The sequence below is a fragment of the Saccopteryx bilineata genome, chromosome 6 (assembly GCF_036850765.1).
Source record: "Saccopteryx bilineata isolate mSacBil1 chromosome 6, mSacBil1_pri_phased_curated, whole genome shotgun sequence".
NCBI classification, from domain to species: domain Eukaryota; kingdom Metazoa; phylum Chordata; class Mammalia; order Chiroptera; family Emballonuridae; genus Saccopteryx; species Saccopteryx bilineata.
The window spans coordinates 160,706,391-160,720,767 of NC_089495.1; the positions used below are offsets into that span (position 1 = coordinate 160,706,391).

The 14,377-nt window shown below is 47.5% G+C and overlaps 1 protein-coding gene across 3 annotated transcripts in view; it reads right to left on the reverse strand.

The window, feature by feature from the left end:
- SLC39A11 (solute carrier family 39 member 11) overlaps positions 1–14,377 on the reverse strand; it is a 286,459-nt gene that overhangs the window by 130,973 nt on the left and 141,109 nt on the right. The gene's annotated exons all lie outside the window — the stretch shown is intronic.

Here is a 14,377-nt window from a genome sequence, read left to right on the forward strand (position 1 = left end):
ACAGCCTGTCCCCCACACCCAATGCGAACTATAAATAAGAGAGCAAACATGTACATCATATTTACAAACGTATTTCACCAACAAGAGGGTAGACTTCTCCCTGGCCGGTTGGCTCAGTGGTAGAGCGTTGGCCTGGCGTGCAGAAGTCCCCGGTTCGATTCCCGGCCAGGGCACACAGGAGAAGCGCCCATCTGCTTCTCCACCCCTCCCCCTCTCCTTCCTCTCTGTCTCTCTCTTCCCCTCCCGCAGCCGAGGCTCCATTGGAGCAAAGATGGCCCGGGCGCTGGGGATGGCTCCTTGGCCTCTGCCCCAGGCGCTAGAGTGGCTCTGGTCGCAACAGAGCGACGCCCCGGAGGGGCAGAGCGTCACCCCTGGTGGGCAGAGCGTGGCCCCTGGTGGGCGTGCCGGGCGGATCCTGGTCGGGCACATGCGGGAGTCTGTCTGACTGTCTCTCCCCGTTTCCAGCTTCAGAAAAATACAAAAAAAAAAAAAAAAAAAAAGAGGGTAGACTTCATGTTAATTATTCTTACCAATAACCCAGTTAGAGAAATATCACCTAAATAACTTTTATAAAAATCATATTAAAAAAATTTTTAAGTGCAGATTCCTGGAACTCATGGTAGACCTAGGCAGGGCTTGGCAGTCTGCACATGTAACAGGCACTCTCAGTAACATCACTGAGAAGAGAAAGGACACAGAAACACACAACGAAAACCTATTAAGGACTCCCGAGGTTGTATGTCTAGTCCAGACTTCTTGCCAACTGTTTACTAAGAATCTTCATATGGGGTGGGGTGGGGTGGGGCTTACCATCATTTTGCTCATCTTGTACCAAGTGGAATAAATCACCTCATTCCTCTCCGTAAAACCTCTCTCAGTATGCCCGACTGGATAGCTCAGTTGGTTACAGCATCGTTTGGACGCACAGAGGTTGCTGGTTTGATCCCCACTCAGGGCACATACAGGAAAAGGTAAATGTTCTGTCTCTGTCTTTCTCTCTCTCTTCCCCATCCTCTTGTAAATAAATAAATAAGCAAACAAACAAATAAATAAATAACACCTCCTTTAGTATGACAGATTCCATGACCTCTTCCATTTACCCACCCAGGAGCATGGGAACAAGTGTCAGTGCAGAAACTGTTCTGGGAGAAGCCAAGCACTCAGTGGAAACCAGAGACAGACACTGGATGAGTGACAGCCAAGGGGAGGTGACAAGGCAGTCCTTCTCCCATGGGCGAACCTGAGACACCTTCGCTCATCTGATTTCTAATTCCAAGGCCAAAACACATGAGCGGGAACAGAATGTGCCACCCAGAAGAGCTGCCTGGCATATTTCTTGAAATTATCAGAATGTAGCATTTCCCTACCATAAACCAACTGAAGTGGCAAGTTTGTCACCTCCCCCACCAAAATCTGTCCCACATTATGCCACTGCAGCCCTAAGCCTGCGAAGAAGTCAGGTCTAGGCTCAGGGAAGCTTGGAGGACGGTCTGTGCCAAAGACTCGGAGCAGGGTGGGTTACAAATAGCAATGCGCCTGCTGCCATGGCAACCCACAATCAACCAGGGATAGGGAAGAAGGTGCTCTGTTTAATTGAAACCCAGGCAACGTTTTAACACAAACCCTAAGGAAGTTAATGCTCAGTTAGATTTTTCTCCTGTCCTCTTCCTCTTTCTTTTCATGTCACAAAGTGGCTTTTAACCATCCCTCCCCCAAATACAAAATCACCTCCAAAGATGAGGCTTTTTATAAACCACTGAGCCAAATATCCCTCTCCCACACCACACCCTAGTCTAGCACAAAGCAATTAAGATCTCCGGTTCCCTCTGTTTGTAGCCTATTCATCCCAAAGAAATTCTTTGACCCAGAAATTCTTAGGACTGTATGGGCTTCACCATCACCATCTCACTGCAGGTACCCGGGACAAATATTCTCACACTGTAACATGACTGAGAATCACCTGGACGACTTTAAAGGGCGATTCCCAAGCCCGTCCCGAGGAAGCTGACCTGGGCAAATCAGAGGTGGGGCACAAGCATTTGTATTCTTTTTCCTAGCACCCCAGCAAATCCTGGTGTAAACTGATCAAGACCCACCCTGTGAGAAATATGGACCCACAAATGTGGGCTTTTCCCATAGATCTGACCTTTCTAGGGCAGGCTGAGTTCAGTGAAAGCTGGACATCTCCTGGCCTGTGGCTCACCACACCAGCTGTGTACTGTGAAGGGGTTGACAGGAGACACACCCCACTACAGCAGTGAGTTCCCTAGCACATGGTTCTGACTGCCTCTGATGCACATGGAAAACACCTGCTGGAGTCCTTACTACTATCAAGGCATGCCTTCTGCAAGGTGCAACGGGCTCATAACCACAGAACATTCAGGAATGACTGCATCTAACTGAAGCCGTTGGCCCGCTTCTTACATCAGTCTTGGTGGTCGTGAACAGTTGCTTGTAGTTTCATTCTATTGTCAAATGTATGGACACATCAGGTCATGCATCTGGAAAGAGATACACGTTCGTGAAGCCCTGGGAAGGGCCACTGAAGAGGGGCTTATTGCCCGGCAGACCAGGGCCGTGCAGGACCTGGCGAGTGACTGAAGAAAAAGTGTAAGCACAGGCATTCCTGCAGATTTACATTTCTACTGCAGATATGTCTGTTTGCAGCAAGATTAAAGCTTAAGATAAAACCAGAATCTCCCTCCACAAACACCTAGAAACGATGGAGGAAGTAAACAGAAAGGGTTTAACATGCAGAGCTCAGCTGGCAGCAAGGACAGCTTGCAACAAGGATTATTATTGATAAAGAAGCAGTGAGTCAGAGTCTAAACACAGGTCAGAAGCTGCCTGAGGATTAACAAGGATTCCAGGCAGAGGCACTGGGCGCTACTGGCCACCTGGGGCAAAGGTGAGGCCCTGAGCCACCGAGGCAGGACATGACATTCTATAAATGTAAGAGTCATGTGAAAGAATAGACTAGGGAGGGGGGAATCCACCCAGCATCACAAAGAGACAAAAAATAATAATCGTATGTTCCTGCCAGTCTCTAGAAGAAGAAGAAAAAACCTGTCTGAAGAACAAAAGCCATGGACTTCCACCTTGAACAAGGCAGAGGTCTGGGTTTCCACATTCTGCGAGAAAAGTCCCGACCTAAAAAGTACGTCCACACAAAACCCACAAGCGGATGTTTACAGCCGCTTTAGTCATACTGGCCAGAGCCGGAAAGCAACTGCAGTATCCTTCAGGAGCTGAATGGATAAATGAAATGTGGTCCATCCAGACAATGGAATGTTTTTTGCACTGTAAAGAAATAAGCTATCAAGCTACAAAAGACATGGAGGAACGTTAAATGCATATCACTAAGGGAGAGAAGCCAGTCTGAAGAGGCCACAGATATTGCATGATTCCAGCTGTATGGCATTCTGGAAAAGGCAGAGCTATGGAACCCAGTAAAGAGGTGAGCGGCTGCCAGGTGGCAGGGTAACAAAGGGATGAAAAGGTGGGGCGGAGAAGGCTTTTAGGGCAGTGAAAACACTCTGTGTGATGCTGTCATGGTGGACACCTGTCATACACTCATCTAAGCCCGTAGAATGTACACCAAGAGTGAACCCTAATGTACACTAAGGACTTTGGGTGATAATGACGCGTCAACTGTGAGAAATGTACCACTCTGGTGGGGGCTGTTGATAATGGGAAGTTATGAATCAATGAGGAGGGGGAGGTATGGGGAATCTCTGTACCTTTGATTCAATTTGGCTATCAACCTACAACTGCTCTATAAAAAAATGAAATCTATTTGTAAAAAATAAACAATACCAGTGACTGACTAATCTGGAGGTATCAAAAATAAGTGGAACTAAAATATTAGAGGAAAAAAACCCATGGAAGATGTTTAGGGGTGACAGAGTGTAGGAAGGTAGATAAATATAGGGGGAACTAGTGGAAGATAAGGATTGTTTTAATAAGGTCTGTCACATAGCTTCCTCCTGGTGCCTTCTCTGGGCTCTAGGGGCCTCGGTTGATGAAGAGTTCTTGCCTTTCTGGAACAAGTAGGGTCCCTTTTTCACAGGAAGCTTTTACATTCTGTTCATAAGCACGAAAGAGGTCAAAAGCCCTTCCTGCACCTGCTGTTTCTATGTGTCTTTGGCCCCAAAACCATCAATATGCCGAAGTGGCATGTTTTGGGGTGGTACGCTCTGGACCCCCCACTCTCAACTACCCGCATCCATGTTAAATACGGAACCCTGGGCTCCTTCCCCGAGACGCTGGTGCCATGAGACAGTGGCAGATTTATTTTTTTTTAATTGTATTTTGGAACATTGATTTTCTTAATACAAAAAAGTATAGAGAAAAATAAATAAATAAATGGTACGTAATCCCAGATGTAATCATCTCTGCTGACATCGAAAAGCCTAAAAGCGACACAGATGCGTGGGTAGAACCGCAAACGGAAGATAAAGGGTGGGAATGAAAACTAGGTGTGCCCTGCCTGCCCCAAGTCTCTGCCCAAGGTAACCACCAATCACAGAGTCACATGGATTCTTCCAGGAAAAAGTGTTACATTATTACCAGGACACATGTTCTTTTCAACAGGTGGTGTTTTTTTTTTTCACCAAAAAGAAATGATATTGTTTCTAGGATTGCAGTTTTTCTTTTTTTGCTTAAAAATGCCTGCGGATTTTTTCTGCACTGCCATTTTAAAAACCAACCTCGTTTATTTAAATAGGTTGAAAGTAGTGAAGGCATCGGATTTCCAATCAGTGCTTCAGGTAATCCTGGTTGGGAGGTCCACCAACCAGACTGACCACAGGAAGCAACTGGACCTGGAAGGCAGGTGCGGCATGGGGAATTGCCCGGCTGTGACGTTGGTGAGGGTAAAGGCTCTGGAAATGCCTTCCGTATCTCCCTAATGAGCACTGCCCTAGAATTCCTCTCAGCATCTTGCATGTAGGCACATTTCTATCGAGACTCTGTTCATCCACCTGCAAAGGTCTCAGAATAATTGCTGGAGGGTCAGGCAGTGCTAGGCAGGAAATTACTCTTGCCTTTACCTCTGCAAATGTTGTGCCCAGAGGCGATTTGTTCATTTGTGGAGCGTGGTGGTGGACCACTCAATCATTTTCAGTCTTGGTTCATTGCCAAAGCAGAGGGAGCAGCCAAGAGGCTGCTGGTCCTGCACAGCCCAGAGGCTCCCAGATGCAGGGGCATCCCTCTCTCCTTCCTCCTCTGGCCACAGGACTGCAGATTTTTGGCTGTCAAGTGGCTCCAGCGATAATGTTGCTGCTGATTGTCCTGAAGCATCATTTTTCAGTCTTTAATTTAAAAAGGTTTGCCTGCTAACGAGCCTATGTATGATATACCTCACTTAATTTTCTCCAAAACCTTCTGGCAATCCCCCTTTCCCAGTCAGCCGGCGGTCTGTCTGTAGGTGGACAGGGAAAGAGCGATGCCCATGGTGGTGTTTCTGCTCCTGTTCAAATGCGGGGTGAAGCAGGTGATCTCACCTAGCTGACAGAGTCCTGGAGGTGAAGGGAGCTGGGAGCCAAGACCCACACCCCTAGATTCATAGCTCTTCTGGGGTGTGCCCCAGCGCTCTGCTCATCCCCACCCCCCCCTGGGGGGGCTCCCTCTACGCAGGAGAGCCTGGGATATAGGAGAGTTCTAGGATGCTCCCCACAGGTGGTCACTAGGACCAGGCAGGTACCACTCACCCACTTTGCCAGATTCTCAGGCTCAACTGTTCTCTTCCACTGTGGATGCAGCATTGTGGGAGCTAGGGGCAGCCCTTAACGGGCTCTGGCACAGATGGGTGTTGGGTAAACAAATGTTTTTTAAGTTTGCTCGCTTGTACTGGGGCAGCGCCATGTGTGTATCATCTGTGGAAGGCTGCGGGTACTTGCCCTCAGGGCGGCAGACTGCAAACTGCATACTGCCTGCCGGTGGGGAGGAGCAATAGTTTGCTGGAGAGGGTTTTTTTCCCCCAGCCTGTTTTGCTGAGAGGGCAGAGAGAAAGAGTGGGGGGAGTGCTGAGGGGCTTGGGAGCCCTAAGAGAAAGGGAAGTGGTCTTCCCTGCGTGTTTGCTCATCTGCCGTTATAAGACTTTAATAAACGGAATGACCCACCATTTTCTGGCTCCATTGTTCCTTTACCGTCTGCCTGAATCCAATGAGAACCCGCATGGCCATGATGGGGGCGGCCACTGGCCTTACAATGGGGCCGCACGTTTACAGAGAGAGAAAGCCGAAACGAGAGGCCTTGGTGAGGAAGAAGAGAAGAATGAACAGCCATGTGCCATCGGCTTCACGCTCACAATTCCAGTACCCTGTGCAGTCCAACAGATCTCAGTGCCCTTGGGGCCTGGGGCCTTGAAATACACTCTGTCCTTTTTCTCCAGACAGGCTGAGGTGGGTTCCCCTCTCTTTCATCCACAAGCTCCTTCCTCGGCCAAGACAAAACCACAGCGGCAGCAAAGTCTGCACAGCTGACGTTGGAACAAGAGAACAGTGGGCTGGAAATGGCCACGCATGTGTTTGCCTGAGGCAAGCAGCCTCTGGGACAGGGGGTATGGGTGGTTCTTGCTCCAAGGCAAAGAGAGAAGCCCGGCGTGCCATCTGCATGCCCTGCTGGACACGAGGACATCTCTCCGCACTCTCTGCCCCACCCCAGCCCCTACAGTCCCTTCTCGCAACATTGCGCCTAAAGCCAGGGAAAGCTTGCACCCAGGCAAGGCTGTGCGCTCAGGGGACGAGGAGCTGGGAGTCTGTCTGCAAGGCTGTCATGGGCACGCTGAGCAAAGCCCGGGCACCAGGAGAAAGAGGACAATCCCTCTGCCTGGTGATTCAAGGTTGTGGAAATCACTCCCGTTTTGCAGATGGAGGGGCTGATACAGGAGCCAGATGCTATCCGTTCAGAGAAAACTTCGATGTCTGTCTCCTGTCTTCACCTTCAAAGCCTCACTTCCAAAGAAACCACCAGGGGCAAGGCTGAGAGGAAAGTCATGGGAAAATGCGCAGAAGTGGTCAATGCGGGGAGGACGTGGTAGCAACTGGGGATGCCATCTGCACTGGCCACACGTCACAGGGGCCCCATCCTCTGCTCTTCTCCAGGAGAAAGAGCACAGCCAGGGTCTCCCAGCCTTCTGTGGAAGAAAGAAGTGGGACAAGGAGACAGTAGAGTTTGCAACCCAGTCATTTCTAGCTCCCCCCCCCCCCGAAAACATGGCCTACTCACTTCATACTCCAAATACAGCTTACGAAGGTTACGGCAGCTGCAGACTGAATAGCCTGGGAGGAGAGAGGAACCTCACAATCCAAAAAACCCAGGCAGGTAAATACATTTCAAACACAGTAGGGGAGAAATGGCCAATCTCTGTGGAAAGGCGGAAGGAGGCGCCAGTGGCTGTTCTGAGAAGGAAAAACTGGTGTAATTAGAGTGGGTGCTGGAATAATATTTTGAAGGTGGGGGGAGGTTCAGAGAAATGTAATTAAGTGAACGATATATGCTATTTTTAAATGCTGTTTGCGTTAACACTGTAAAAATTCCACTTAATTCATCATTATTGGATTGGCTAGCAAAGCTGCAGGGTGAAACTCCAGCGCCAAGTTCAATTACACCCAGGCAGAGTGGAGCGTGTTCCCTGTCTGTGAGCTGCCAGAGGACAGCGCCCGGGAGGAGGATGTTTTATTGCGGCTCCGAGGTGGCTCATGTTTTCAGACCAAGGCCACGTGACTGATCAGGACCCTGTCTTCATTCTGAAAACAGCATGAGTGGCTCCCTTGGAGGACCAGGGCCACTCCCGGGCAAGACAGGGAGCTCCAGGAGACACGTTCGCCATCACACCCACGCAATCAGCTTCTGCTGCCACTGGATCCTCACGTTTCTCGGAGAGTTCAGGACAAAAGGCAGCCGTTACTACATTTTCTTCACATTTTTTTTCCCAGAAAAATACACACGCTTCCCAGCCGGGGGGTGGAGGTCTTCTTCCTCTTTGAATAAACGGAGCCTTCTCCTACCTTGGGCTTGTATTTCTGCTTTTCCCTCTCCAGCTGGTATTCTTGTCCTGAAGGCAAGACCAGCCCATGGCTTCTCTCCATGAACAATCTCAATACCCCATTGATTACCTGGCTCGCCAGTTCCCACGCATTCTGCTTTTTCACTCCGTCCATCTTGGTGCTCCCAAGAAAAGCACAAGCTCTAGGAGTGCAGGGCGCTTGTCAATTTGTCCCGTGGTGTAGCCCCGCTGCCTGACACCCAGACGCTCAAGGAACACTCACGGAATGAAGCAATGAATGGACAGAAAGTAAACCATTACAAGGCAGCTCAGCTGCTCCTGTATTTGCACCAGCAGCATTTAAAAATGAAGACAGAGTCTTACACATACAGCCTCCTGGGGGCTGGGGGCGGGGGCAGGGGGAGAAAGTCTCAATGCAGAGGAAAAAAAGGGATGATCTCAGGGGATAGTAAGGAAGTTCATGAAGACGGTCCAGAAATAGGAACTTGTAGCATCCATATTCATGGAGGGATGAGACAAATTTTGGCTTCACAGGCTGCTTCTTCCATCTGTTTCACGTAGATACATGAGAGAATGACACAGAGATTTTGGTTTGTTCCTAGAAGTGGTTCCTAAATAGCTGGGGGCGGGGGGGGGGGTCACCCTTGCTGAACGGTAGTAATATTCCCTCAGCGTCCGTGGACATAATGCCCATTTGGGAAGCAGCCACAGACAGAGCAGCGGTGGTGCTTCAAGGTGACTCGTTTGTTTTTAGCAACTGTTTTTTTTCTCACTTTCAAACCCTTCTGTGCTAGGTAATTCTGCATTCCTCCTGTGCAACTGGGGTTAAAGTAATTTCTACCCTTCTCTAATAATGAATGTGTCCTGAACGTTCTTAGCACCTTAACTGGTCTGTACTGTGGCTCCTTACATTTCCATTAGGAAGATAAATTGAGAACTCTAAATGTGAACATATCAGTGGTTCTTTCCCCTATTCATAGACAGCAGGGTGGTCCTGAGACTAAAAAAATTAAAATGCATTCCATTCATCAAGAGTTCTGCTTTTGGTTTGGGGTATCAGCGGTACTTGTTGCTAGTCTGACTCGGGCGCCCTGGAGCTGATCCTCAGAATGTCCCTGTCTCCAAAGGGGGCGGGGGGTCGTTCCTGAAACGATCAGGACTTCGCTTCTCATGACAGTAACCTAACAGATGTCAGACTGGGGGGCAGTGCCTGAGAAACATGGACTCTGATGAGACCATCCAGCGGTGGTTTCATTGCCTCTGTGTTGATACCCTGGACTCTGCCCACGTGGCATCGCCTGCTCCGCAGCCTCCCGGAAGCTCAAAGAGCAAAGGCAGACAGCAAAGAGCAGATGGCCCGTCAATACATGTCACCTCATGTCAACAGGGCGCCAAATAAATATGAGCTTTCACCTTTTCCCAGATGGCTCGCACATCTTGTCCTTAAAAAGGCGACTACAGAGGTCCTAGAGAATGTGATGGAAGGCACCGGCCGCTTCTTTAGAAACATGTAATAGACACGAACATTTCTTGCGGCTCCAAGTGCTTAGAAATTAATCCTGGGTTAATGACTCCTGTCCTAGGGACAAAGAGGTTGTAGGAACAGAAACACTAAGAGGCCGTGGGAAGGGGCTCCTGGCCAGTGGGACCCCCACCCTTTCTCCACATCTCAGAGCGAATGCTCAGCTGACTCTGATCCTGTAGCAAGAAAATCAACACCAAATTTGGATCAAAGGAAAGTTCACTTCATATGGAACTTTAAATTTTTCCCTGGACTTGAAATTTAAATCCAATGAGAAATGACTTACAATAAAGTTTAAATTGTTCTGGGTTGATAACTTAGGCTTTCCAATATCAGCTCCTCCTTAGGTCTAAAATATGTAAGCGATGCAAATATGTACAACAGACCGAGTGGAAGGGCAGTGCAGTGGGTCTGGAACAGCACCTGCGCAGCAAACAACACAGTTTAGAGACACGACGGTGTCACACGGCAGTTACTCTGAATCTCTGCCAGTGAAAAGTAAAAAAACCAAAAAACAAACCAAAAAAAGCTCCATATTCTCACATTCTTAAAAACATTCTGTTTTATTGCAGATTGGCTGCCCCTGGAAACCTGTGAGAGGAAGGTGACAACCTCCATTTGGGAAGACATCACAGAGAAAGAGTCTTCTTTAAAGCATTATTTAAACAGGGAGCAAAATATTCCCTGCTGAACCTTCAGTGGTTGATATCAGCATGCACCACCTCTTCTGAAAACAGTAAACAAACAGATCTTAACAACAACCAAACTTGACCTCATTCTGCAGAATTTAAGGGCATTGAGAGATTTTGACATAAACTGCAGCAAAGCTGAGCCCTCGCCGGGAGAAAGTGACCGGGGAGAGACAAGCGGCCTGAGCATCTGTCTCAAACAGGCCACAGGGACACGCCGGGCCCTGTGCAGCCAAAGCACCAGTCCAGACGCAACCCACGCAACACAGGAGGACCCCACGTGGGTGCTGCCCTGACTGGGTGGAGGCTACTACATCAGGGACTGGTTGATGAAGCTCTTTGATTCATCCAGTCCTCTAACGGTGGCAGGCACACTCAGGAGGCTTTGCCTGTGTTTGCTGGTTCTCCAAACACCTAGGTCTGCACGAGGGAGAAGATGTGGTCCTTGAGTGCCAGCCACTGTTCCAGGTTTGTTGGAGATGGAGGGGACAGACACCAAGTCACTGCCTTAAAAACACTCGTCACCAACTAGCCGGTGTTGGTGCAGTGGATAGAGCATCGACCTGGGACACTGAGGTTCCAGGTTCGAAACCCCAAGGTCGCTGGCTTAGTGTGGGATCAACATGATCCGATCCCAAGGTCACTGGCTTGAGCAAGGGGCTTGGCTTGAGGTCCACTCCCCTACCGTCAAAGCACATATGAGAATCAATCAATGAACAACTAAAGTGATGCAACTAAGAGTTGATGCTTGTCATCTCTCTCCCTTCCTGTCTCTCTCACTCTCCTCTCAATTGAAAACAAACAAATAAAAAACCACTTGTCACCTAGCCCGTCTGGCGGAAGGGAAGAGGAGTACATGGAGGGTTTTAACATGAGACAGTAAGACCCGTGTCAGGTTGGCTGAGATACTACAGTAGCAAGAGAAATCATGCTCTGTTCTGCTGCCGCAGACCAGCGCAGCTAGTGATTGTCCAGATTCTGAGTGAGAATGGTGCGGAATGAAGAAATAAACTCAGAGAGAAAAAGGATGGGATCAGGAGGTCTCTGCACAGCCAACAGCTTGCAAGAGCAAGTCTCCACCCCCAAACCGCTTTATTTACAGGGCAGAGCAAAGTCATTAGCAAATCAAAGAGATCTCTGATACCAAGTCACATTTCCAAAGGCAATCCAAGAATTCTCCCAAGTGCAGAAAACCCTCCACCCCATATAACATCATAACTTCACAAAACAAAGGATAGAAAGAAAACTGCCTTCCGTCTCTTCTAGGAAATGGGGAATGGGACGAGTAGAAACACGGCTAACTCAGAGGTGTGAAGAAGAACTTAGCCTTTTGCAACTTAAGCAAGCAAGTGAGGTGGGGTGATGGGCAGCAAGGACCCTGTCAGCTTACTGCCAGTTCCCACACCTCTGTCCCCCACAAATCTAAACCACAAGGACCCTGACAGCTTGCAGTCTCCAACACTCCACCTGGCAAATGCAAGAAGTCTTAAGATTAGAAGAGAAGCCTGAACCATCTGGAAGCATAAGAGGTTTTCTAGACAGAAAGGACAATAAGGCAAGGAAATGTAAAAGAATGAGATGCTTTGTCTGGGCCCACATGCAACACAGAGTGTGTAACAGAGAAGATAAGATAGGATGCTAAAAAGACAGAGGCAAGAGACAGGTCACAAAAGCTTTTTATGTCGTGCTGGGGAGAACATAAAACATCTCAGACTTTATCCCCCAACTGTTGGAAATTTTAAGCCTTGAAATAGGTAAGTCACTGCATCAACTCTGAGTTTTTATTTAAAGTTCACATTCACAGCAGAGTGAAGGATTAGAGAGATAAAATCCAGAGTTCTGATATCCAGTGAAATGGGCCTTGGAGGTTTTGATACCACCAGAATAAAGGCAAAAGGATATTTCAAGACCGAGATTCACCACAGATGATGTTCGACTGAGAAAAATATACAAAGAACTCATAAAACTCAACAACAAACAAACAAACAATCCAATAAAAAAATGGGAAGAGGACATGGACAGACACTTCTCCCAGGAGGAAGTACAAATGGCCAACAGATATATGAAAAGATGCTCATCTTCTTTAGCTATTAGAGAAATGCAAATCAAAACTGCAATGAGATACCACCTCACACCTGTTAGATTAGCTATTATTAACAAGACAGGTAATAGCAAATGTTGGAGAGGCTGTGGAGAAAAAGGAACCCTCATACACTGTTGGTGGGAATGTAAAGTAGTACAACCATTATGGAAGAAAGTATGGTGGTTCCTCAAAAAACTGAAAATAGAACTACCTTATGACTCAGCAATCCCTCTACTGGGTATATACCCCAAAAACTCAGAAACATTGATACGTAAAGACACATGCAGCCCCATGTTCATTGCAGCATTGTTCACAGTGGCCAGGACATGGAAACAACCAAAAAGCCCATCAATAGATGGCTGGATAAAGAAGATGTGGCACATATACACTATGGAATACTACTCAGCCATAAGAAATGATGACATCGGATCATTTACAGCAAAATGGTGGGATCTTGATAACATTATACAAAGTGAAATAAGTAAATCAGAAAAAACCAGGAACTGCATTATTCCATACGTAGGTGGGACATAAAAGTGAGACTAAGAGACATTGATAAGAGTGTGGTGGTTACGGGGAGAGGAGGGGAGAAAGAGAGAGGGAAAGGGGGAGGGGGAGGGGCACAAAGAAAACTAGATAGAAGGTGACAGAGGACAATCTGACTTTGGGTGATGGGTATGCAACAAATTGAAAAACAAGATAACCTGGACTTGTTATCTTTGAATATATGTATCCTGATTTATTGATGTCGCCCCATTAAAAAAATAAAATTATTAAAAAAAAAAAAAAGAAATGAAAAAAAAAATGTGTATGGGCCCTGGCTGATTGGCTCAGTGATAGAGTATTCACACAGTGTGTGCAAGTCCCAGGTTTGATTCCCAGTCAGAGCACACAGGAAAAGTGACCATCTGCTTCTCCACCCTTCCCCCTCTGCTCTTTTCAGCCATGGCTCCACTGGCTCGAAAAAGTCAGCCTCGGGTGTGGCCTCTGCCTCAGGCACTAAAAATAGCTTAGTTGCTGAGCAATGAAACAACAACTCAGACACGCAGAACATCGCCCCATAGGGTGCTTGCCAGGTGGATCCTGGTCAGGATGCATGCAGGAGTCTGTCTCTCTGCTTCCCCTGCTCTCACTTAATTTTAAAAAAACAAACAAAAAAAAAGTGTCTGGGACATTTTTTCCCCTCATGCTCAAAACAGAAGCAACATCTTCCTCAACTACAAACTTGACACGTGAAGATTAAACGTACCTATCACATCCATTTCACGTAATGAAAATGCAAGAAACTAATACAGTGGTAATCATTCAAGTAAACCTGCACTGTATTAATTAAAATCATAGGGCTTCTCAACCAAGTATACAAACTATCATCTTATTTTTGCCAATATATATTCTATGGAACTAATGTCCTGTGAGGTTAACATACCCAAACCAGGAAAACTAATTTTCATAGTCAGATAAAATACGTTTAGAAGCTTCTGTCTATAGCAAAGATGAAAGAACAGAGACAAACTGTACGAAATATATAGGAATATATGAACACAAAATATATGAAACACCATTTTCAAGTGGGCAGTGGGCAATAAAAGGCAGAGATCCCAGAGAGGGGAAAGAAGTGAAGTGAGCCCTGTGATTTTCCCAGCTCGGCACCTTGAGACAATTCCCAGGATGCACAGCAAGCGAGGGCCCTCGGGTGGAACCCGGGAGACCCCCCCCCCAAGCTGGGGAGTCAGAGCTGATGCCACATAAGCACAGGGAAGATGACCAACACCCTCAGTCACTGGGCAGATGAGGATGACAACCACAAGGAAACACTACCACACGCCCATGAAGCGAGAATGATAAAGACCGTAGGCCCACGCAGTGGTGAGAGTGTGGAGGAGCTGGAACCCTCGGACCTTGCTGACTGCGATACAACACATTAGAACCACTTTGGAAAATAGTTTGGCAGAGTCGTAGATACTTAAGACACACACCCACCACATGACCCAGCCATCCCAAAAGAAGACGAAACCTATGTCCATACAGAGACGTGAATGGTCACTGTAGTTTTGCATTTGTAATCGTTCCCA